The 22,783-nt window shown below is 34.0% G+C and overlaps 1 protein-coding gene across 1 annotated transcript in view; it reads left to right on the top strand.

Annotated features, from left to right (window-relative positions):
- DISP1 (dispatched RND transporter family member 1) overlaps positions 1-22,783 on the top strand; it is a 253,315-nt gene that overhangs the window by 117,775 nt on the left and 112,757 nt on the right. Inside the window, exon 3 of the mRNA XM_023502005.2 lies at positions 5,602-5,640. The gene's annotated coding sequence lies outside the window, so the exon portion shown is untranslated. The remainder of the gene's footprint in view (positions 1-5,601; positions 5,641-22,783) is intronic.

Below are 22,783 nucleotides of genomic sequence, written 5' to 3'. Positions count from 1 at the left end.
CCCTTAACATTTCTGGCTTTTTTTTTTCCCCAGTTGGGGTGGAGGCCTCCAGCCTACTACATTCTGAGCATCTTTAACCTTATACCTGCTTCAAAATATCCTTTTCTTCCTCTGTCCCTTCACAAAAGGGTAGGGAAAGGAGCAGCCATTTGCCTGCTGTGATCATAGACTCATTATTCAACTTTCATACCATTTCAGCCTTAGTTTTTCTGTTTCTATTCCTTCTTTGACCTTATCATGATCTACAATCCTTCTAGCCCTCAGGACTTGGTCAAGCAACATTCCTGCTCAGGTTTCTCTCTCCTCTCTTCCCAATTGCAACCCGTTAATCAATCTGTTCAACTTACCACTCTCTGCTCTCTCTAATTCCTTGGTCCCTCGTCTTATCCATGTCCATCTCGTGCCAAATCCGAATGCTAAATTACTCCTATCACTTACTCTCTCCACTTCTCCTCATTTGCTATTAAACAGAGTTGAAGGAAGCCTTATAATCGTACTGATTGGATCCACTACCAATTTATGCTAGTTAATTTCATCTGAGCCTTCAATGAAAATGACACATTATGCCTATCAAAGAAAAATAGAATTTATTTGGTCTTTTTGAAAGGCAAATTTGATTGTCTTAGAAAAATGTCAGTTCTAGAAATTTTCATGATGGAACTGATTTTTATAAAAAGTCTGACATTCCTTTATCTGTCCATAATCTTCTATCATTTCTATGCTTCATTCCTCAAAAATCTATTCTCCCTGCTCTCCTTTTGACTTCCAAACCCTCCACCTGTTAGTATTTCCTCAGGTTATTATCCTTGTTCTGACTTCTCTTTCTTTCCTTTTCAATCTCTATTCTATAGTTAACCAACTCAACTCCACACTTTTCTACTACTGAATCCCTCAAATTTTTATTCTTTTATAATTCATCCCTTACTAAGTCCCAATCGTATAATACTTCCAACGTTCACTTTCTTAATTTTAGGCAGCTAAGTGGCATAAAGAAGAGAGTACTGAATCTGAAGTCAAGAAGACTTAAGTTAAAATCCTGCTTCAGATAACTATTAGCTGTGTTACCCAAGCAAGTCACTTATCTTTTGTCTGCCTCAGTTTCTTCAATTGCAAAAAGTGGATAGTAATAGCAATTATCTCTCAGAATTATTACGAGGATAAAATGAGATAATAGTTATAAAACGTTATATAAATGGTAGCTATTTATTATTGTTATTACTCTTGTTATTGTTATTTGTTGCTAAATAAAAGTGGAGAAAATCACACTTTGCTAACTAGGGACACAAGGTACACTACAAATGTATGTTTTCCAACTACAATGGGATTCCTATTGCAGCAAGATAATACTTTCATTCTTTTCTATCTTGTTTCTCACAGAAGCTATTCTAAAACATTTTTTTAAAAACCCTAAGCCTGCCAGGGCACTTCTTCCCACCATCTTGTGCTATCCTGACTATAGCTCTACAGTATTTAAATTTTTCTTTCTAATTGCTTATGGTATTTTCTCTTTGACTTGAGAGCTTCAAAACTTAGCTGTTATGTTCCTGTGATTTTTTTCATTTTGGGATCTCTTTCCCATGATGATTGGTGGATTTTTCAAATTTATATTTTACCTTTTAATTCTATAACTTTATAGAAACTTTAGTAATTTTTGAAGTATATCGTCTAGATGCTTTTTTTTTTAGTCATAACTTTTAGATGGTCCAACAATTCTTATATTGTCTTTCCTTGATCTGTTTTCTATGTCAGTTTTTGTAATGAGACATTTCACATTCTCTTCTTTTTTTTATTCTTTTGATTTAATTTTTAAAAAAAATTTCCTTGTGTTTTCTTAAGTTACTAGCTTTCCTTTGCCTAACTTTAATTTTTCCTGACTGTTAACTTTATATTAAAGTCAGGTTGTAGTTCCAAGGTATGAGGGATAATATCTCAGGCTTCAGATTTTTTATGCTATTTGTTTCTGAGCTTTATTTGGTGGCTTGATCTCAGGCACTCCTTTCTACCCTCAAGCCAAGATCAGGACCCCCAGCAACATTATTCCCAGCACAAATGCTTTTATTCCCTATGGTCCCTTCAGAGACTTCAAGTTTCTGCTCACCCCTCTACCCTGGAACCCAAACCAGGGACTTTGCTCTTTTATGAGTGACCATAGTCAGCAGGATCCTCACCTCTCATTCACCAGCATTTTCTCACTCCTTTTTGCCCATAGCTACAGCACAGGACTGCATCTGGTCAGTGCACCTGGGTCTCATGCCAGCATTAGCAGAAGGCCTTGCAATCTTACCCTGATGAGCTGTCTGACCCACATACTGTTCATAAGGCAAAAGTTCTTGAAACTGAGGCACTAGAATGCCTTCACTTTTATCTTTCTGTTCTCAGCCCTTTGCAATCTAGTTTACAGTCTCATCTACTCAATTGACACTCCTTTCTCTAAAGTTACTTTCCAGTGATCGCTTAATTCTCTTCTCAATCTCATCTTTTTTTTATCTCTTCAGCATTTGATATTAATCATCTCCTTCTCCTAAATACTCACTTCTCTATAAGTTTTCATTTTACTGTTCTTTAATGGCTCTCTTCCTTCTTATCTGAATACTCTTTCAAGGATTCATCTTTGTCATTCTCACAAATTTTGGGTATGTTTCCAAGGCTTTGAATTTTCTTATTCAAGGCTTCTTTTTCCTTACTGTCTCACTTAGTGACTTCATCAGATTTCATGGATTTAATTATCACCTCAGGGTAAATGATAATGTAGATCCATATATTTAGGCATCTCAAATTTAACATGTTCAAAAGATAATTCCTTATTTTTTTCTAATTTCTAACCATGACACCCCCCTCTATCCTCCCTCCTTTCCTCAGTAAATTCCAGGAGTTCACAACTACCTCAAGTATCATATATAAATTTTCTTCATAATCTGATGCCTTTCTACCTTTCTTGTCTTCTTAAATATGACTCCTCTCTATGCATTCTGTAACATAGCCATGCTGGCTTACCACATGTTTAATACACACACACACACACACACACACACACACCCTTCCTTCCCAATTTATCTTGTATTCATTTTTTCTATATATGTAAGTATGTGTGTGTGTATGTGTGCCCGCTCTTATTTGTTTGAATGTAACCTCCTTGAGAATAGGGACTATTTCATTTTTGTCTCTTCATTGCTTAATTAGGTGCTTAGCACATAGATTGAAAATAACTTAGATCTGTTTATTTTCCATTAAGTTCATAAATTCAGGTTTATGTTCGGCATTTTTCATTTGAAAATATAACAAGGCTTATGATTCTGTACTACAATAGTTCTAGTGTAACTGGAGAATAATTTCTTGGTGCCTCAAAGAAGATTAAGCATTAGAGTTTTAAGTAAACTGTTATTGGTAAGTACATGGTCACATGCTAAAAATATTTTAATTGTTTTTAGGGTCAGTTTAAGATACACATACATATGTATATATATATATTTATATATATATATATATTTACAAAAATGAAAATAGATTAAATATTCATCTGAAAATATGTATATAAACTGCTCTTGATTAGAATACTTAATCTTCTTAATTCTTGGGGAGAAAAGGCAAAAAAGAACAGACTGGAAAGCTTTTCAAAATCTGACATTGGGAAGAATTTAAATAGAAGTTTAAAAAGCTATCTGTTTTCAATAGCCTAAGAAACAATTTCAATATGCTTGCCTAAGTTTATGTATTGCTTTGGACTTTGTCCCAGTGTATGAAAACACTAAAGAAATATATATTTTAATTATAGTTATAGATTCCAAGAGAAGAAGGATGACAGAGTAGATAGAATATTAGCTTTGGAGTTAGGAAGATCCTTGGAGGTCTGCATTTAAATCTTGCTTCTCCTATATCCTGGTTATATGACCCTGGGCAATTCATTTAAAACTTCAGTGAGCCATGTGGTACTCTCAGATGGTATAGATACCTGATCTATATGATCTGAAGTAGATGAGGATTTCATCTCTCTGAGAATGAAGTCATCCCCCTTTTCTCTTCCGTCAAACAAACAAACAAAACCATTTAAACTTGTGTTCTCCTGCTGAGCAAAAGAGCAAGATAAAAATTTGAAATTGTATTCTCTTTGCAAAAGGGGTCCGTACTTTGTCCTGCTTTAAGCTATGAGTATCTGGCAGGAGCTTTTGGAAATTTAGTTTTGGGTTCTGTAGACTAAACAGAGCTTTTGTATTACTAAGAGTCTGCAAAAGGCAATTCTCTCATTTTTAACACCCTTCAAAGGTTTTTGTTTAAAATCCCAGATAATTATATTCAATTGTTTAGAAAAGATTAAAAAGTCTGCCATATAAACTAGATCAATTAGTGATATTCTAAATTCTAGATAGTTTAATCTTTTTAAAATCCAAACAGAATTTTACTTTTAGATTCCTTTTGGGTTCTTTTTAAATTGTAAAGTTGTTCTGCTAATCATATCTTTACATATACATCCAATTTAGATTATCTGTGTTCGTGTAATTGAGACAAAACATGGATAAAACAAAATCTTAATTAAGTCAATGGTTTTAACTTCATCTGTCATTTATTAAATCACTTGCATTTCATGATATTTCCTGTTGGAGGTGTTAATGAGCAGTGAAATAATTCTAGAATTGGAAGCAGGATAGAGCAGGTAGGTAGTCTTTAAATTTCTTACTAGATAATTTAGTTCTTGCTAATCTTTGTTACCAAAAAGAGAAATAAGAAAAATGAGGGGAGGAAGTGGGTCCTAAGTACTACCAAGAGAATGGCTTAAATGGAATATGGATAAATCCAGTTTTATCAAAGTATGTCATTACTTTTTCTAGCTAGTACTTCCAGCAATGAGTTAAGTTGCAAAGGTTTTTGGATATCTGAGGGGTTTTCCTTTTAGGATCAATATTTTTTTTTTAATTATTTCCCAATTTGAGATTGAAATTTTCCCTACTTTACTTCATTCTTAAATAAATTCTACCAGGGTCAGTAAATTATTACTTCAGGGCCAAATCTCATTTATCAGTACATGTTTTATACTACAAAGAATGCTTTTTACATCTTAAAATATGATAAAACTTTATTTAGAAAGGGGAAAATCAATCTTTGCTCTAGGGCATAAACAGGTCCCATAAACCGGCTCAGGAGCATAGGATGTAACTTATTTCTCTGTGCACTCTACTGATCATAGTTTAACACATTTTGATAACTTAAATTAAACTAAGCCCTATTTAAGTTCAATCTATTAAGAAAAAAACCAAACTAATAATATCATCATTTTGAGAAGATATTATTACAATTGTTGCTCTTGGGCCTGTTGATATTTGTAGAGTAATTTACTCCAATGCAAAATGAACTTAAGAAGCTATGATTTTAATTCCTTTATCTGGCTTGGGACTTGATGGAGCCTCCCCCTTCTTAACCTGCTTTATATTTGCTGAGGACTTGGGAATTACTTGACTAAGTTTGCTAAATTTAAGTGAGAAATAAGACTAAATGGGCTTTGAGCAAAAGCTTGAGGGTTAGTCCCATGTGTAAAGTGTATGATTGATCTTTAGTACATAGACTTTATGACATGTTTGGCTGCTCACATGGGTTTTTCCTTACTTTCAGGTTCTTTGCTGTGTCCTGATAGATGTGACTATCAGATAGGTGAGTCCTCAATTAATGAAATGTTATTATAAATCTATTATGAATTATAATGGAAATATTTTCATTACTTTCTAATATTTATTTGTCTCCTAAGATTTTACTGTGAAGTTTTAAATGTGGTAGTTCTAAAAGAAGATTAGATAATGTTAAAAACTCAAGTGGACTATACTAAAGCTTATGACTTCCTCAAAAGACATATTCTGTTTATTTTTTTAAATCTCAGGTTTTTACCTGTTTTATTAATGTCATTAGAAGGTTTCTGCAGTTTTCTGTTTTTGTTTTTTGGTTTTTTTTTTTTTTTAGATTTTTCCTTTCAATCCATGTTAAGTGTTAAAGGATTTCATTAGATGAGACATAGATTTGGAGATGACACCTATTTAAATCTTAATCTTTTTCATTATTTATCTCATCTTTCCAGTAATATTAAATCCAGTTTTCCCAGCCTTAGTTTTGTGATAATTATTTAAAAAGAGGTAGAGAAAAATACTCAATATAGTTTCATTATAAAATTTATTTTTTTCACTTGAATTGAATTGAATTGAATCTTCCCCTCTACTGTAAAAGCTTTTTCTTCGCTCTTTTTTTTTAATCACAGATACTTTAAACTATTTCACTTCTTCCTTTTCCTTTCTCCCAATGCATTCCTCTCTTCCCCATTAATTTTTTTATTTTTAAAGATATTATTCCTTCATATTCAACTCACACCTGTGCCCTCTCTATATATTCCTTCAAACTGCCATAATAATGATAAAGTTCTAATAAGTTACAAGTATCATCCTCCCTTTTAGGAATATAAACAGATAAACCTAATTAAGTTCCTTATGATATGATGAGGTTAGTGGCAGTGCAGAGAGTTGAGATGTGGGAATCCCCTTCTGGTTGGCACAGTCCTTTGTGAAAGAATTCACAAACCTGAAATATTGAATGGCAAAAGGGAAGTTTACTGTTGGATGAGAAGTCAGCTTTGCTAGGAAGACTGACTTCTGAGTAGCAAAGTCCTATTAGGGAAAAGGAGGCTGGCACTGAGGAGAGAATGTCTTCACAGGGGGCAGGAGTACTGACAGCTTATTCCAGAGGCAAAGCATGCTGCTTTGGACATTCTGCAAAGAATGAGTGAACAGAAATCTATTTTATGAGCAGATCTGGGGAGCAATGTGAACTGATTGTCAGATGAGGATCTCCTAATTGAATGAAAATTTCTTGAATGAGAATGCAACTCCCCAAAAGATCAATGGGAGTTGATTTGCCCTTGAATGATACTACTTATCTCACTCTGGGAGGATGTGGTTTCTTTCTAGACTCTCTGGAGCCCGGCACACCCTGATCTCTCTTCTTCAAAAGGGGCACAATTTCAGAGTGATAATTTTACAGATTATAGGGAACACAGTTTCACACCATTGTCAATATTACTTTCCTGATTACCTCTTTATGCTTTTCCTGAGCCCATAATTTGAAAATCTGTTTTTTTCACTCAACTCTAGTCTTTTCATCATGAATATTTGAAAATCTTCTATTTCATTGAATATACATCTTTTCCTCTGAAGGATTATACTTAGTTTTGCTGGGCGGGTAATTCTTGGTTGTAATCCTAGCTACAACTGCTCTCCAGAATATAATATTCAAAATCCTCTGATTCTTTAATGTAGAATCTGCTAAGTCTTGTGTTATCCGGACTGTGGCTGCACTATACTTGAATTGTTTCATTTATGGATGGTTGCAATATTTTCTCCTTAACCTAAGAACTCTGGAATTTGACTATAATATTCCTGGGAGTTTTCATTTTGTAATCTCAGAAGATGATTGGTGGATTCTTTCAATTTCTATTTTTCTTTCTGGTTCTAGAATATCAAGACATTTTCCTTGATAATTTCTTGAAAGATGATATCTAAATTCTTTTTTTGATCATGACTTTCAGGTAGACCGATATTTTCCAGATCATCAGTTGTTTTTCCAATGAGATATTTTACATTTCCCCCATATTTTTTTTTCTTTCTTTCTTTCTTTCTTTCTTTCTTTCTTTCTTTCTTTCTTTCTTTCTTTCTTTCTTTCTTTCTTTCTTCCTTTCTTCCTTTCTTCCTTTCTTCCTTTCTTCCTTTCTTCCTTTCTTCCTTTCTTCCTTTCTTCCTTTCTTCCTTTCTTCCTTTCTTCCTTTCTTCCTTTCTTCCTTTCTTCCTTTCTTCCTTTCTTCCTTTCTTCCTTTCTTCCTTTCTTCCTTTCTTCCTTTCTTCCTTTCTTCCTTTCTTCCTTTCTTCCTTTCTTCCTTTCTTCCTTTCTTCCTTTCTTCCTTTCTTCCTTTCTTCCTTTCTTCCTTTCTTCCTTTCTTCCTTTCTTCCTTTCTTCCTTTCTTCCTTTCTTCCTTTCTTCCTTTCTTCCTTTCTTCCTTTCTTCCTTTCTTCCTTTCTTCCTTTCTTCCTTTCTTCCTTTCTTTCTTCCTTCCTTCCTTCCTTCCTTCCTTCTTCTTTCTTTCTTTCTTTCTTTCTTTCTTTCTTCCTTTCTTCCTTTCATTATATCTTGATTTCTTATAAAGCTTCAATTTGCTCACTTCTATGTTCTAAGGAATTATTTTCCCCAGTGAGCTTTTGTACTTCTTTTCCCAAATAGCCAATTTTGCCTTTTAAGGCATTCTTCTCATTAGTTTTTTGTATTTCCTTTTGTACCCACTCTCAAGTTTTTCCCTACTTTTTCCTCTATCTCTCTTACTTGACTTTCAAAGTCCCTTTGAGCTCTTCCGTGGTCTGAGCACAATTTTTATTTTTCTGATATCATCTTCTGAGTGTGTGTTTCCAGGGTGGAGGATGCACTGTCCCAAGCTTCAGGGGTTTTGAGCAGTTGTTTTCAGAGATCATTCTGGGGGCCTGACCACAAGCCCTTTTTTATGCCCTACTGTAGCTATAAGATCTAATGTGATAAAGCAACAAAGTTCTGCTTTGTTGATGGCCTAAACTCTTTACCCATTAAGCACTTAAATACAAATTAAGAGGTGTGTATGGGGGTGGGGGGGAAGCAGGAGGGAAATGTTATTTATCTAAAATAATGGAACACCTGCAGCTTTTAGTTATAGCTCAACTTCTTACTGCAAAATCTTAAATCATAATTAGGGCATAGGTCAAGGCCACATTCTTATGAGAGGTCTTCACTCAGTTTACCCCATTTAGTTCCTCCTCTTTATTAGCTTTTGAAGACCTCTTATACCATTCTTGATACATTTCCTCAATCATCTTGTTATTAATCTCTAATCTCCCCTAGAGATTTGTCCTTTTTTCTCTACTGGGGTCCATCTCTTCCTTTTAATATTCCAAGTTTAACTAGACCTCCCCTGGCAGGTTGTTCAATCTTTACTATTCTGATCAGTGATGTCTGTACTACCTTTGTGATATGCTGCATCAGGCAGACAGGGAATAGTATGATTCCACTTAAAATTATAAATAGGATCCAAAGAATCTGTTTTCCGTTTTGTTCCTTCATCCCATCCTCTAAAGGTAATCCAGTCAGAAAGTTATATCAAGCTCCTGACATCCATTCTCTGTGGAAATCCTGGTGATGACCCTGAGATTAAAATTTCCCTCTAAAACCTACTTGTGGCACATCCCATGGCTGCTTCCTTCCTTTGGGTCAGCTTACTAAGCATTCTTCCCTGTGGTGTCTTTTCTCTTACCCCATGCCATGTGGGTATCTCCCCTAACACCACTACGCTTCCCAACCCCACTTCTCTTCCTTGCGGCCAGCTAAAATGGGGTACTCCCTTTCTACTAATTGTGAGTTCCACTAAGAAACTTGTCTTTTTTATGCTCTCCCAACTCTATTTCATATTTACCATTCTTGGTCTCTATTTTATCCCTTCATTTTGTCTATAACCTATTCCCCCAAATAAATCTATCCCTTGCCAAAGAAAATGACCATTGCGAATTCTTCATAATACTTTTGGTGCCTGCCATAATTTGGTGACAAACCCCACACCATAGATCACATCAGTGAGGACCAGGTCTGGAATGGGACATGGGCCAATTTTCTGATGTCTTTGGTGATTTCCTTCACTACCTGTCCATTATCATCAATTTTCATACAGCAAAAATTTAATTTCCTACAAACTTTACCTTCTTCAGCCAACAAGTAGTCTAATACCAATCTAGGCTGGAGTACTGCTTCTCTAGTCTGAGTGGCCTGGTCTGCTAACAAATCCAGTGCCTTTGTCTTCTGGTTAGTAATTATTTCAGCCATGACCTGGTGTCTGATATGCCTGTTTACTATACAGTTTAGGGTTCTATACTCCCAACTCCCATCTGGGGCCATCTATCACCCCAAACATTTGTGTCCCCAGTAATTACAGTAGATAACTCTTCACAAATAAAGATGTCTATCAGGAAAGTCAACAACAACAAAATACTAACAGAAACAGACAGACATATGTATCTAGCAAAAGATGGATGACTAGGCCAAATACTCACTTACCTACTTATTTAGGATATAATGACCACATATTTTCAGATAGGAAACTTCATATTACATACTTGAATATGCTCATACCTTCTACTGAACACTTGCCCTGATTATAGAAATTTGCTGTAAGAGAAAAAAGCAGGGACATGATTATAATAGCATCAAAACTGATCATTCAGGCCTCGGCCTGAGAGCATATCCATGACAGGATATAGCATCCTTAGCTCAGTTTGAATTTAGGTAATTGAATGCAATAACAATTCCACCTTATAGCCAGACTCGGGAATAATCAGGTGGGTTCTTATTCAAAGGAACACCATAGATAAACTGAGTCAGAAGGATCCTACCTTAAGCAGAGGCCAAAGTTATCCTCCCAATTCTTGCCCGGATACTAATGTCCACTTAAAATAATTCAGATCACCTTCCTCTGAGTAGCTTGTGGCATATTCCTTTAAGATGGTAGATTGCTGGCTTGATGATCGATCAGACAATCATATCTGAATTCAAAACTCCAAATGATAGCAGCTATAGTCCTAAGCTATTTTATTTCAAATAGCAAGTCTCATTAATCAAAGGTTTAGGTGAATTTAGCTCTCAAGGATCACATATCCTAAATAAGTATTGAATATAATCTTACATTGATAAAAGTAAGATATATTCATCCTAGAAAGTTCACAGCTGATTTTAAATTCAGCATTACACTTCAAGATGCTTAATAAACAATCTATATCAAAACATGTTTAAAGGGACAAAGTCATAGACCACTGTTCTCAGAATCCTCCTAAACAATGGGAACAACTTTAAAATGACACAATACAATCTGTACCAAAGCTTTGGACCAAATTTCACAAAATTTATACCACATATGCAGCTGGGCTGACAAAATGTTAAAGCACATTGCCTAATATGCAATTTAGCAAGCAACACAGTCGCTTAAACATATTTCAGCTAATTAGGAGATACAAACATGTGACCTCTTTAGATAAGTTACCACGGAACCAAATTAAAAAAAAAAAATTAAATCGAATCAAATACAGATTTAAATTTCTAGTAACATACAAAGCCTCAAAATTTAGGGTGGCAGAAAACTGCCCTTTCAAGTCAATTTATGGGGTTTAAAAAATTGGCAGAGTTTAGGATCCTGGGGGAGAGGGTCAGAGAAATTTGGACCCAGTTATCTGGCTGTAGATCTGAGGCCAGTGACAAGTCCACCCTCTGTGCCAGAAATGTAGGGAGGAGAGGAGGAGCTATGTCAAAGATGTTGGGGCACCAGTGCCAACCCCAGAAGATTCCAGGCCAGCTGGGGACACTAGCCTAACCAGGACAGATTCCACAAGTCTCTCGAAGGAAGAGAAGGAGGCCTGGAAAATCCCAGAGATGGTGTTTTTTTTCCCTTTTGCAGTTTTTCTGTAAGCTTCAGGTTCAGGTCTTCAGAAGGCTTTTAGTCACGTAAATTAGGCCTACTTAAAAATAAAATAGACTAACTCAAGTTTGCTAACTCAGAGATGGGGTCAAGCAACTTAAAACTTAGTCTCAAAAAACCCCAGAATCTGCTAAAATGTTTTAAAAGTTCTGTAACTTTAACTACTTCTGCATACCTAAATTGGCCAGTTCTAGGTCCACAGAAATATCAGGTTTTTATTTTTTTTTCTTCCCTTTTTTTGATATGGCAGTTAAAAACTTTTCCCTATCTCAGAAATAGTGCTTCCCCTCTCTAGCTAAAAGCTGTTTGCCTAAGTCCAATTATGTACAAAACAAACATTTTAAGATCCCAAATAGCCAGATCTTTTGCTTTGTAATTCAGTTTAGAGAAACACATAAGACAAAGCACACACACACACACACACACACACACACACACACACACCCCTTTTCTAAATCAATCTAGCTTCAATTTTTCACCTTGGGGTGAAAGCAAGGAGGGGAGTTCTGGACCTGAAGCTTTAGGAGCTGAGTATTGAAAGCTCCTTTGAATTTATACCCAGCCCTTCAGAGATGGACAGTTCCTCAGAGTGGGGCACCTGTCCAAACAAAACAACAATGTTTAATTCCTATAAATTCTCATACTTCAACCCAATTCTTCCTAAAGAGCTATCTTCTCTGGACACTAGATAGATTTTTAGAGCCAGCTAGATTGCTCCTTTTCACAATATCTTATCCTCTCTAATGGAAGACTTACCTGATCTTGCCAAAGGAAAATAGGAGTATCCTTCCGGACTCAAACCACTTAGAGTCTTCCTATATTAAAAGGAAATAGCATCCTTTTACAGACTCTAACTACTTAAATTCTCCCAATCCCAATCCCAGTCGCCCAAGTGGCTCACCAGTTTTTAGCAAAGGGAAAGTCCTTGTATGGATCTAACCACTTAGAGTCTCTCTCCTCTTCAGCAGTTTCTTGCCCTATTTGAGTAGTGTACAACTTACCTGAATGATTCCGAACTTTTCTCAGCTTGTTTATCTCCTGGCCCAAATTAATTCTCCATATTTACTAGCTCACTTTTCATTTTTGCTTTCTCCAAGTATCTCTCTTCCAGAAATTTACCTGATTGGGAGTAGGAATTCTAAGTCTAAGGACTACCGGAGAAGTCTCCAGAGGGAACCTGCCCAAGGATTTGGTATAGGAGAGATCTCTCATGAACAGGAAATATCCCAGATGAGCCCCTAGAACTATAGGGGGCAGCTATGACCCCAACCCAAATTAAAATGAGAGATTCTCAAGGTAGAAAGCAAAAAAAAAAAAATATTATGATCTTGTAAGAAAGAGCAACTCTCAACAGACAAGGTGTCAGTAGAGGAGTGCAAACTGCAAACTGCAAAACACAAGATTAGATAGACCCTAACCAGAAGCCCTCCCCATCCCCCAAACTTTTCTCCAATTGTGTGAGGGAATTCAAGCTTACACCTAAACATGGAAATCTATCCCAGAAACCAAAGAACACTAGTAAATAACAAATTCTTTACCCATTAAGTACTTAAATACTAAAATACTAATTAAGAGTTGGAGGTAGGGGGAGATAAGAGGGAAATGTTTGGTTATCTAGGTAATTGAAAACCTGCAGATTTTAGCTATAACTCAACTTGTTATTACAAAGTCTCAAATTACAATTAGAGCATAGGTCAAGGCCATATTCTTATGAGAGGTCTTTACTCAGTTTATCACATTCATCTTCTTTGGGGCAAAGTTTGTTCTTTATAATTTCTCATCATTCCTTTTTGTTTTGTGGTAGTTCTTTACATTTACATCTTTGTCATTGCATTTATTGTTTTCCTAGTTCTATTTGCTTTGTTTTGCATTAGTTCACACAGATCGTTCCATACTTCTTTGCCTTCTTTTGTTTTTTTTTTTAATCACAGTAATATTCTATTTCATTCATGTGGTAAAATTTGTTTAGCCATTCCCCAATCTATGGGCAGTTGTTTCCAGTTCTTTGGTATTATAAAAAAAAATTTTAATGAATACTTAGTATATGTAGAGCCATCCTTTTTGTCAGTGTCCCAGGTTTTATGCCTAGTGGTAGAATCTCTGGGTCTAACTTAAAGGATATTTTAGCTACTTATTATTTGCATAACTCCAAATTTCTTTCAAGAATAATTATAAAAAATTATTTCTAGAAAAGTCACAAATCCACCAACAATGTATTAGTATATCTTACAATAATACTGTCAATATTGATTTTCTCCAATTTTTATCATATTTGCCAATTTGCTGGGTGTGAAGTAAATAACTTCACAGTTGTTTTGCATTTCCCCTATTCTTGGGGATTTGAGGCATTCTTTCACATGGTTGTTAATTTATATTTTTTCTTTTGAAAATTTTGTTCTTATCATTTGGCTATTTATTGGAGAGTTGGGACACATTAATACAGATCATTACTTGCACTGCAAGACCTATAGTCTTAGAGACTTGCATGTGTCTGGAAGAGGTTAAGTGATTTTTCTAAAGTCACACATCTGGAATGTATATGTCAGAGGAATATTTGGACTTAGGTTTTCTGACTCCAAGGTTGGCTGACTTTCCATTTCACCATATTGCCTAAGAACAAAGAAGTAGAAACTATTCAAAAAATATAACAAGTAATAAAAAGTAACCTTCAATCCTATATTGCACTAATTAAGGAAACTAAGTAAAGATTAAAGGGAAAAATAATGGGAGAATGCAGTTCAGAGGAAAAAGCACAGAGGAAAAATACAGTTACCCAAAAGCAAGAGCCTACAGAAAGGAAGATGTTGAGAGATGAACACAGAAGGCATAGGGATATGGAGAAAGGAAATGAGAACATTGAGATTGACCTTTATGGTATTCTCATTTTATAGCCTTTTCTGAAATTACAAACAAAAAAGACATCTAGCCGAAGTTCTGTGTTAAGTTCATTCTTATTGGCATAAATGGGGCTATTACTCTTGGTAATTCTTGGAAGAGCAGTTGAAATTAGCTTGAGGAATGGAAGGTTTCCACCTTTATCTTAGGTATATATAGCTGCAAATGGATTCTTGAAAGCAGGAGGCTCATTTTAACAAGAGATAATTATTTTTAAATTAATAGAGAATAGTTTTAAAAAAATTTCCTTGAGGAACCACAAATTAGAAGGGAAAAGAGGAGTGAACAAACCTATTACTTGTCAGACAATGTATTGAGCACTTTACAAATATTATCTCATTCAATCCTGATAACAACCCTGTAAGGTAGGTGCTACTATGAGTCCTATTTTTATAGTTGAGGAAACAGAAACAAACAGTGACCAAGTGATTTGCTGAGAGTCACATAGCTATTTAGTATCTGAGATTGGATTTGTATCCTATATCCTGGTCCAGCTCTGAATTCACTCTGCTTGGAGATCCATAGAATTAAATGGCTGGCTAGACTGGTAAGCTTCTTCTGGCTAGACAAGTAAACTCTTCTTCTATAGAAGAAGAGTTTGAGCTAAATCTTGTATAAAGCCAGACTATCAAGAGGGGAGAATTCCAGCATGGGGCCAGTCAGTGCAAAGCCTTGAAATTGGAAAATGGAATATTGCATGGGAGGAACAGTTTTAGGCCAGTCTACCTGAATTGTATATATAGGGGGAAGAAAAGTTTAAGAAGAAAAGAAGAAAGGCAGAAAAGGGCCAATTTGGTAAGGGCTTTAAATGCCAAATAACAATTTATATTTGATCTTTGAAGTGATAGAGAGCCATTGGTATATATTGAGTAGATGGGATATTTAGTGGTGGTGGTGAACGTAATATGGTTAAACCTATGCTTTAGAAAAATCACTTTGGTAGCTGTGTAGTGACAAAGTCAGGGAGAACAATTACAAGAGTTTTATATTAATCTAGATAAGGGTAATAAAGGGTAATAAAGGTTTGAAATAGGTTGTAGCTATATGAGTGTGTGTATATATATATATATATTGACATGAATATATTGAGTATCATCATTTAATAAAAAAAGCTGAAGAGATTTCTGGAAGCAAAGCAAAGTTTATTATACATTCTGGTGAAAAGGATGTCCCACCTGTCCAGCAGACAATCTAAGGGAAGAAGCACCTTCTGGGGCAGGGTTAACACTTTTAATCCCTAATGCAAATACCCCCTCCTACCACTGATCCTCATCCTCATTGGCTGAGGATCTTACATTCTAAATGTGGGAACTACCCAAGAAATTGAACTTGATCAATAAGTATATAGTTGCTCATATTTGAATGAAATAGGGAGAAAATGATGTCATGGGAGGATAGCAGGAAGGGGACTTAAGTATGCCCTTGACTCAATCTTCAAAGGCCTTCAGGCCTACTCAAACTGAAGTAAATGAAGCTTTATTCGATTTTTACAACTGTCTTGAAAGATCTCATCTCATCTCGTTCATATATATATATATATAGTGAAAGTAGAAAAATAAGATCTGGCAATTAACTGAATACATGGGGTAAGTAAGAGAAAGAATCCAGAAAGGATGAATCTGGTTACTGAGAGGATGAGAATATCTTTCATAGTTGTAAGAAAATGTAGAAGACGGATGGTATGGAGGTAGTGAAAGATTATGAATTTGGTTGTGGACATATTGAATCTAAGTGATTCATAGGACAACTAGTTGGAAATGTTCAATGTTGGGTGGTTGAACAGATAGTAGGAGAACCAAGAGAATGATGTCACAAAACTTTAGATAGGAGGCTGTCACTAGTAAGATAAGATGATCAACAGTAGCACAGAAGGCTCAAAGATGAAGATTCAGAAAAAGCCTTGAGATTTTGAAATTAAGAGATAATTTGTAACTTTGGAAAAACACCTTCAGTTGAATGAAGTTGGAATCCAAATTGCAGAGAGTTCAGAAAAGAGTGAAAACAAAGGAAATGGAGACTGAGTAAGCAAATTTTTTTCTCAGAAAAGGGAAGTGCTAGCAGGGATGGTAGCACTAAGAGAAGATTTTTATTTGAGATTAGGGTGATATGGAATTTTTTGTTTATTTGTTTTCTAGAACAAACTGGCAGCAGGGAGAGAGCCAATAGGGAGAGAGAGAAAGGATGATATTGGGGGCAATCTACTGGAGAAGCAGAAGGTATTGAGATCAAGGGCACAAGTAGAAGGGTTGACCTAAGCAGGGAAAAGGCCCTTATCCATTAGAAATTGAAGAAAAATAGTGGGGGATGATACCAGAATAGTATGATCTGTGGAGAAGGGGAGAAGAAGAAATTCATGATGAATATCCTCTGGTAAAGAGGTGGGGTTCTCATCTTTAGCCTCCTTAGCTTTTTTTAAGACAACTCAGTCACACTATCTCCTTTGCAAAGACTTTCTTGCCTCCCCTTAAGTGCCCTTTTCCCCTGGGGTTATGTGAGGTGTTCAAGAAGAACTAGTATCTCTTCTGTGAAGTCTTTTCAGGACTAATTATTCACCTTTGATGTCTACCTGGCATTCAACTCTCATTTGTGGTTCCAAGAAGTTGTAGCATGGTGGCCATAATCCAGTAAACCATCTGGGCTGATGGGCTAAACCAGGTTGAGGGTAACCAGGGGGTCTCAAACCTATCTGTGAAGCATGTGAAGACTTCTTCCAGTAGAATGGGAAGATAAGAACATTTTGTTCCGGTGCCCATGAAGACAGCTGAATTGGGTTCAAGTAGAGGTGGGTGTGTTGGGCTAGACTCGGGAAATCCAGGTTCTATTACACAGTTTGGCATTTCATTACTTTGGAACCTTGAGAAAGTTACAAAAATTTTATTTATAGAGTAAAGTTTCTTTATTTAAAAAAATTCAATTTCTTTTGTTTGTAAAATGAGGGGATTGGAAAGCCCCCCTTTAATTCTAATTATCTAAGTTTAATAACTTGTCATTTGAAGCTGGGGCAAATGATTTCACTAATCTCCCTGAGACTTGATTTTCTCATTTGAAATATGCAAATATTCAAAGAATCTATGGAATCTATGATTTTTATTGATGATGAGAAATTGGTCTTAACGGATAAATGCAAGGGAGTTATATGAGGCCCAAAAGAGACTAATCTCAGCTCTTCACTGGCCTTCACTCCATACATCCACTCAGTTGTCAAATCTTGCTCCTATACCTTGTTCACAATACCTCTCAAATCCAACCTCTTACCACTAACAGAGCCATCATTCTAAATCAGACTTTTAGCATTAGGTCAAACTCTTTGCATTCTATATTAGACCTTCACCATAATAGAGCATTCTCTGCCATTCTAAATCTTATCCTCACCTCTCTAAATCATCATTAGTAACATGACAAATTAAGATTTGCAAAATGCTTTACATATATTATCTCATTTGATCTTCATATTAACCTTATAAGCTAAGCTTTGTTTTTATTTCATTTTGCTGATGAGGAAACTGAACTTATGGGAGTCCTTGTCCCTTGGCAGCTGATAACTGTGTCTAAAATAGGATTCAAATTTTTCCTAACTCTAAGACTGGCCCTCATTCATTTTTTTTTTTTCAGAAATTTTATTTTTTTTTAATTTTATATTCTACCACCCCAAGTTTAATGCTTATAAGTCTCTTGCTGGTAGGGACTGTTTAAATTCTTTTGTTTTTGTATTGCCAAGGTTAAATGCAGTACCTTGAACTTCATAGACACTTAATAAATCATTGTAGGTTGGGCTTAAATTCAGTTAGTGTAATAAATCTTTCTTTTGTGCATGCATTTCCTTTTCTGTTGGATGAGTAAAAAAACCAATATTGTACATTGATTTTAGGAGTTTGTATTGTTTAAATACTTGTTTTAGTCCCTGTTTTTTAGAAAGCCTTGTTTAGAAAGGTAGTGGTTTGAGATTTATTTATAAACTATGTGAAATCAGAGAGTCCTAGAGAAATTTGACTTCTAATTCCCCTTCTAAAGGTACCAAAGGTTAGCAGCCTATGTCATTGATTTATCTGAGTACAGGAGAAATTTTCAGGTTCCTATCTGTTTGCTAACAGCCAAGCAAAAAAGACTGACTCCTCTGTATTGGAAGGGCTGTGTTGGAGCAGTCCCTTAAAAGAAGACAGTTTGGTGAAGAAACATTGAATTTATGCTCAAATACACTTTTCTTTTTCCTTCTATATTTCAGCCTTCATTAGTGTGTTAGAAATGCTGATATCAAATAAAACCATCTGTATGAACTGTGACAGTGTCTGTTTGCTCAAATGCCTCAGAATCCTTTTGTGCAAAAGAAAAGTAGTTTGCTGATTTCATTTTCCTAATCAAAAAAGGTGGGGATATAAGTGGGGATATAAGCTCGAATAAGAGCATTTTTCTTCTTTTGTCTAGCACTTATATTCCCTTCTGTGTCAGAATATAAACTCAGAAAATATCTCCTCTTTCTTCCTCCCTTCTTTTTTTTTTTTTAACCTCCCATACCCCCTAATTAACCAGCAACCTCCCCAAATGAAATAGAAAATATTTTCTGGATAGAAGATATATTTGTTAACTTCCCAAATTTTTGTTTTTAATTGCTCCTTTGGTCTTTAACCACTTATCTTCATAATAGATCACTAGCAAAATTAAAAAAAAACAAACAACGACAAAAAAAAAAAAAAAAAAACCTTGGTTATGTGCTGGCTTGTTCAATAGCATTTGATATTTTTAGTTATCAGGATATTTCCAAAATGTTAATTTAAAAAAATTATTTTAATTTCATAGTTCATGCTATCTCAGAAAAAGAGAAACTTTTTGATCATATAAGGAAGTCTGCTTTTACTTGAAATAGACATAGTTCCATTAGTCCAATTAGGTGATGCAATGGATAAAGTGCCAGACCTGGACTCATCTCCCTGAGTTCTTACACTAACTGTTTGACCATGGGCAAGTTTCTTAAATCTGTTTGCCTTAGTTTCCTAACTTGTAAAATGAGCTGGAGAAGGAAATAGCAAAGCACTCTAATATCTTTGCCAAGAAAACCTCAAATAGAGCCATGAAGAATTGGACATGACTAAAAGACTGAACAACTATAATGGCCACGTTTTTAAAAAGTAGTACACTTCTTAGACTTCTCTGGATGTAGATTTAGAGCCTAAAAAACTCTGTTCATGCTAAGCAAGTTATATGTTTGATGAGAAATGCTAATCAAATATTTTAATGACCTTTTTTTTAAACATGAAGACATTAAAAAAAAATAAACTTAAAGGAAAAATGGCCAGTTTGACAAATTTTATTTTCAGAAAGCATTTTATAAAGTTGAAAATGTTTTGTTAGAAAGAAATATAAAAAAATATTTTGTCCTTTTTCTTAATTTAATTTTCACTTTCATTTTCACTTAATTTTCAAAGTGGTTTGATTAAGGATGCATATAGTGCTAATGCTTATAATGGAAAATGTTCACCTGTGGTAAAAGAATGTGTGTCTAGTAAATATGTTTATACAGCTGCATGATAATGTACCTCATTACAGTGTGCATTTATGGAATCATGTAATGAGCCTCATTTCCAAACAACCCTTAATTTTGGCTTGGAAGTAGCTAATTAAATAATAATTTTACTTTACAATTCTAGACTATATAAATAATATATAACATCATTCTAGACATCAGCTTCAAATGCTAATGTATGAACTTGATAGTAATTATGTGTTGGCTTATTTCTGAAATAGTCCAGACTTTTTGCAAAAATCTTTCTTTTTTATTAATTATATTTTAATTGCACAAAACACCTAATATTTAGTAGGCTTTACATAAAATTTTATAGCATTTATAGAGAATCATTTATCATAACTTCTGGTAAAATTATTATTCATTAATTTGGCCTGTGAAACCATCCTTTCCATTAATAAATTATATTTATTCCATGAGCTTATTAGTATTAAATAAAAGTATATCATTCAGACTTAGCTTATGGAAACTTTTTTTTAAAAGCCTGAATAAAGACAAATTTAAAAATAAGAAAAAACCTTGGAGTTTTTCTTAATATTGATCAAAAGCAGTTTTTAAGTTCAAATTAAATAAGTATTAGTTATATTTCTATCTATGTAAAGATTAGATCATAGGTTTTAGAATTGCAAGTCACTTTAGAGATCAGCTAGTTAAAACTCCTCATTTATTAATTGAGAGAAATTATGGTCAGAGTAGGAAAATGACTGAATGTTTTTCAGAAAGTTAAACATTAGTAGTTTTTGTCTTCTAAAGAAAATGCACCAAATTCTTATGAGGTAAATATAGATTTCATTCCCAAATTTGGGAAAGATAAATTAAAGTAGAAAAATTATAGACTCAATTTCACTAGATAATGTTAATGCAAATACTTTGCAAGTACATGTATACATTATTTGAGCATCACCAACTTGCATTTATACTACAGATATAAGAATGGGTCAACATCAGGAAAATAAAAATAAGTAAACTTTCATTATTATGTTACTAGTCAGAAAAAAAAAATTTTGGAAAAATATGGTACTATCTTTTGAAAATCCTGAACAAATATTTATTGTAGACATTACTTTCTTTAATAAGATATTATGTATATATGTGTATTCACACACACACAGACACACACACACATATATATATATGTATACAAATGTACATATATATTTTACACATATAAATATAAAAGAATTAGCATTATTTTGATGAATAAACACAGAAAACTTTCTAGGCATTTTATACCAATAACAAAATAAGCTCCAAATGAATAAAGAATTTAGCATAAAAAACAACTTAATCATTAAAAATCATATTAGAAGGATCATCATTAAATCATAATCATTAAAAAAAATCAGAGAACAGATATTTCATTTCTACAGGGTAAGAATATGTAAATAAACAAGAGTTAGAGACTACTAGACACAAGAAACATTTTTGATTATATAAAAATGTAAAGCTTTTGCATAAATAAAATCAATGCAAGTAGATTGAGTGGGGGGAAGTTTTTACATAAAGTATTTTAGTCTGTTATCTGAGACATATAGGGAATTTGCACACTACCTGTTTCCCAGTAGATAAAAAGTCAAAGGATATGAGAAAGTTTTCAAAAGAAGTATGAAATATTAATAACCATAATAAAGCATGTTCTAAATCACTAATAAGAAAAATTCAAATTAAAATAATTCTGAGATTTTATCTCATATTCATTGTTAAAGATAATAAAAAAAAACAGAAATAGTCATTGTTAGAAGAGTTATAGCTTTTTGACAGATATATTAGTCTATTTTTTGAACTGTGGATTATTCTAACTATCCTAGAAAATAATTTGGAATTTGGGATTCTCACAGTGACCTTGTGAGAAAGAGCACTAAATTAATTATATATTTAACCCAATGATCTCATTGTTGGAATACCCCAATAAGATCAAAGATAGAATAATCTGTATAAACTAAGATATTCAGAGCAGTGTTTTTGTGGTAGTAAAAAACTGAACAGAGGTGAGAGGTCCTCAATTGCTATTGGGCTATAGAAAAACAAATTGTATTATATAAATGCAATGGAACATTGTTCCATAAGAAACAAAGAGTCTGAGAAATTTAGAGAAATGTGAAAAGATTTATTAAAACAATATATATATATATATAAAACAAATTTATTCATAGTGAATTAAGGAGAATCAGGAGAATAATATACACAGTGACTACAATAATATAAATAAAAACAATACTATAAAAAACTACAAAAACTGCAAAACTTAGATTTTAACTGCATCTACCAATCATATTCCTCAAAAAGAGATGGCAGAATACCCTTCTTTCTTGTTAATCAGGAGCTCTTAACCTGCAGTTTGTAAATAAGTTATATACACACATATATGTGTGTATATATCTGTAACATATACACATGCATACATATGTATATATACATATATGTATATATCTATATTTCAGTATTTTCCTTTGTAATTCTGTGTATTTATATGCAGTTAAAAATATTATTCAGAGATGGCAGTCATGATACACAAAAATTAAAAACTTCTACTCTAGATAGGGAATTGGGAGTTAAGAGCTGTGACTGTAGAATATTGTGTACACAGTGTTTATCAGTTGATTTTATTTAAATGTTTTCTTTTATTACAGAAGAGAGTTTAATGTTTGGATATATGTGGGTATGAGTGTGCTATTTAAAAAAAGTATCAATAAAACTGAAGAAGTGTAGCATTAATGTATCTTAGATCTAAATAGTGATTGTACTATTTATTATCCCTGATTCTGATTAGTCCTCTCAAAAATGAACATTTCACTTCAGGAGGGAACAAATAAAACAGTGTGACTAAATTATTTCAAATCTATTACCATTCCAGAAAAACTAAGTCCTTG

Source organism: Sarcophilus harrisii, chromosome 4 (assembly GCF_902635505.1).
Source record: "Sarcophilus harrisii chromosome 4, mSarHar1.11, whole genome shotgun sequence".
NCBI classification, from domain to species: Eukaryota; Metazoa; Chordata; class Mammalia; order Dasyuromorphia; family Dasyuridae; genus Sarcophilus; species Sarcophilus harrisii.
This window is presented reverse-complemented; position numbering and strand designations above follow the sequence as displayed.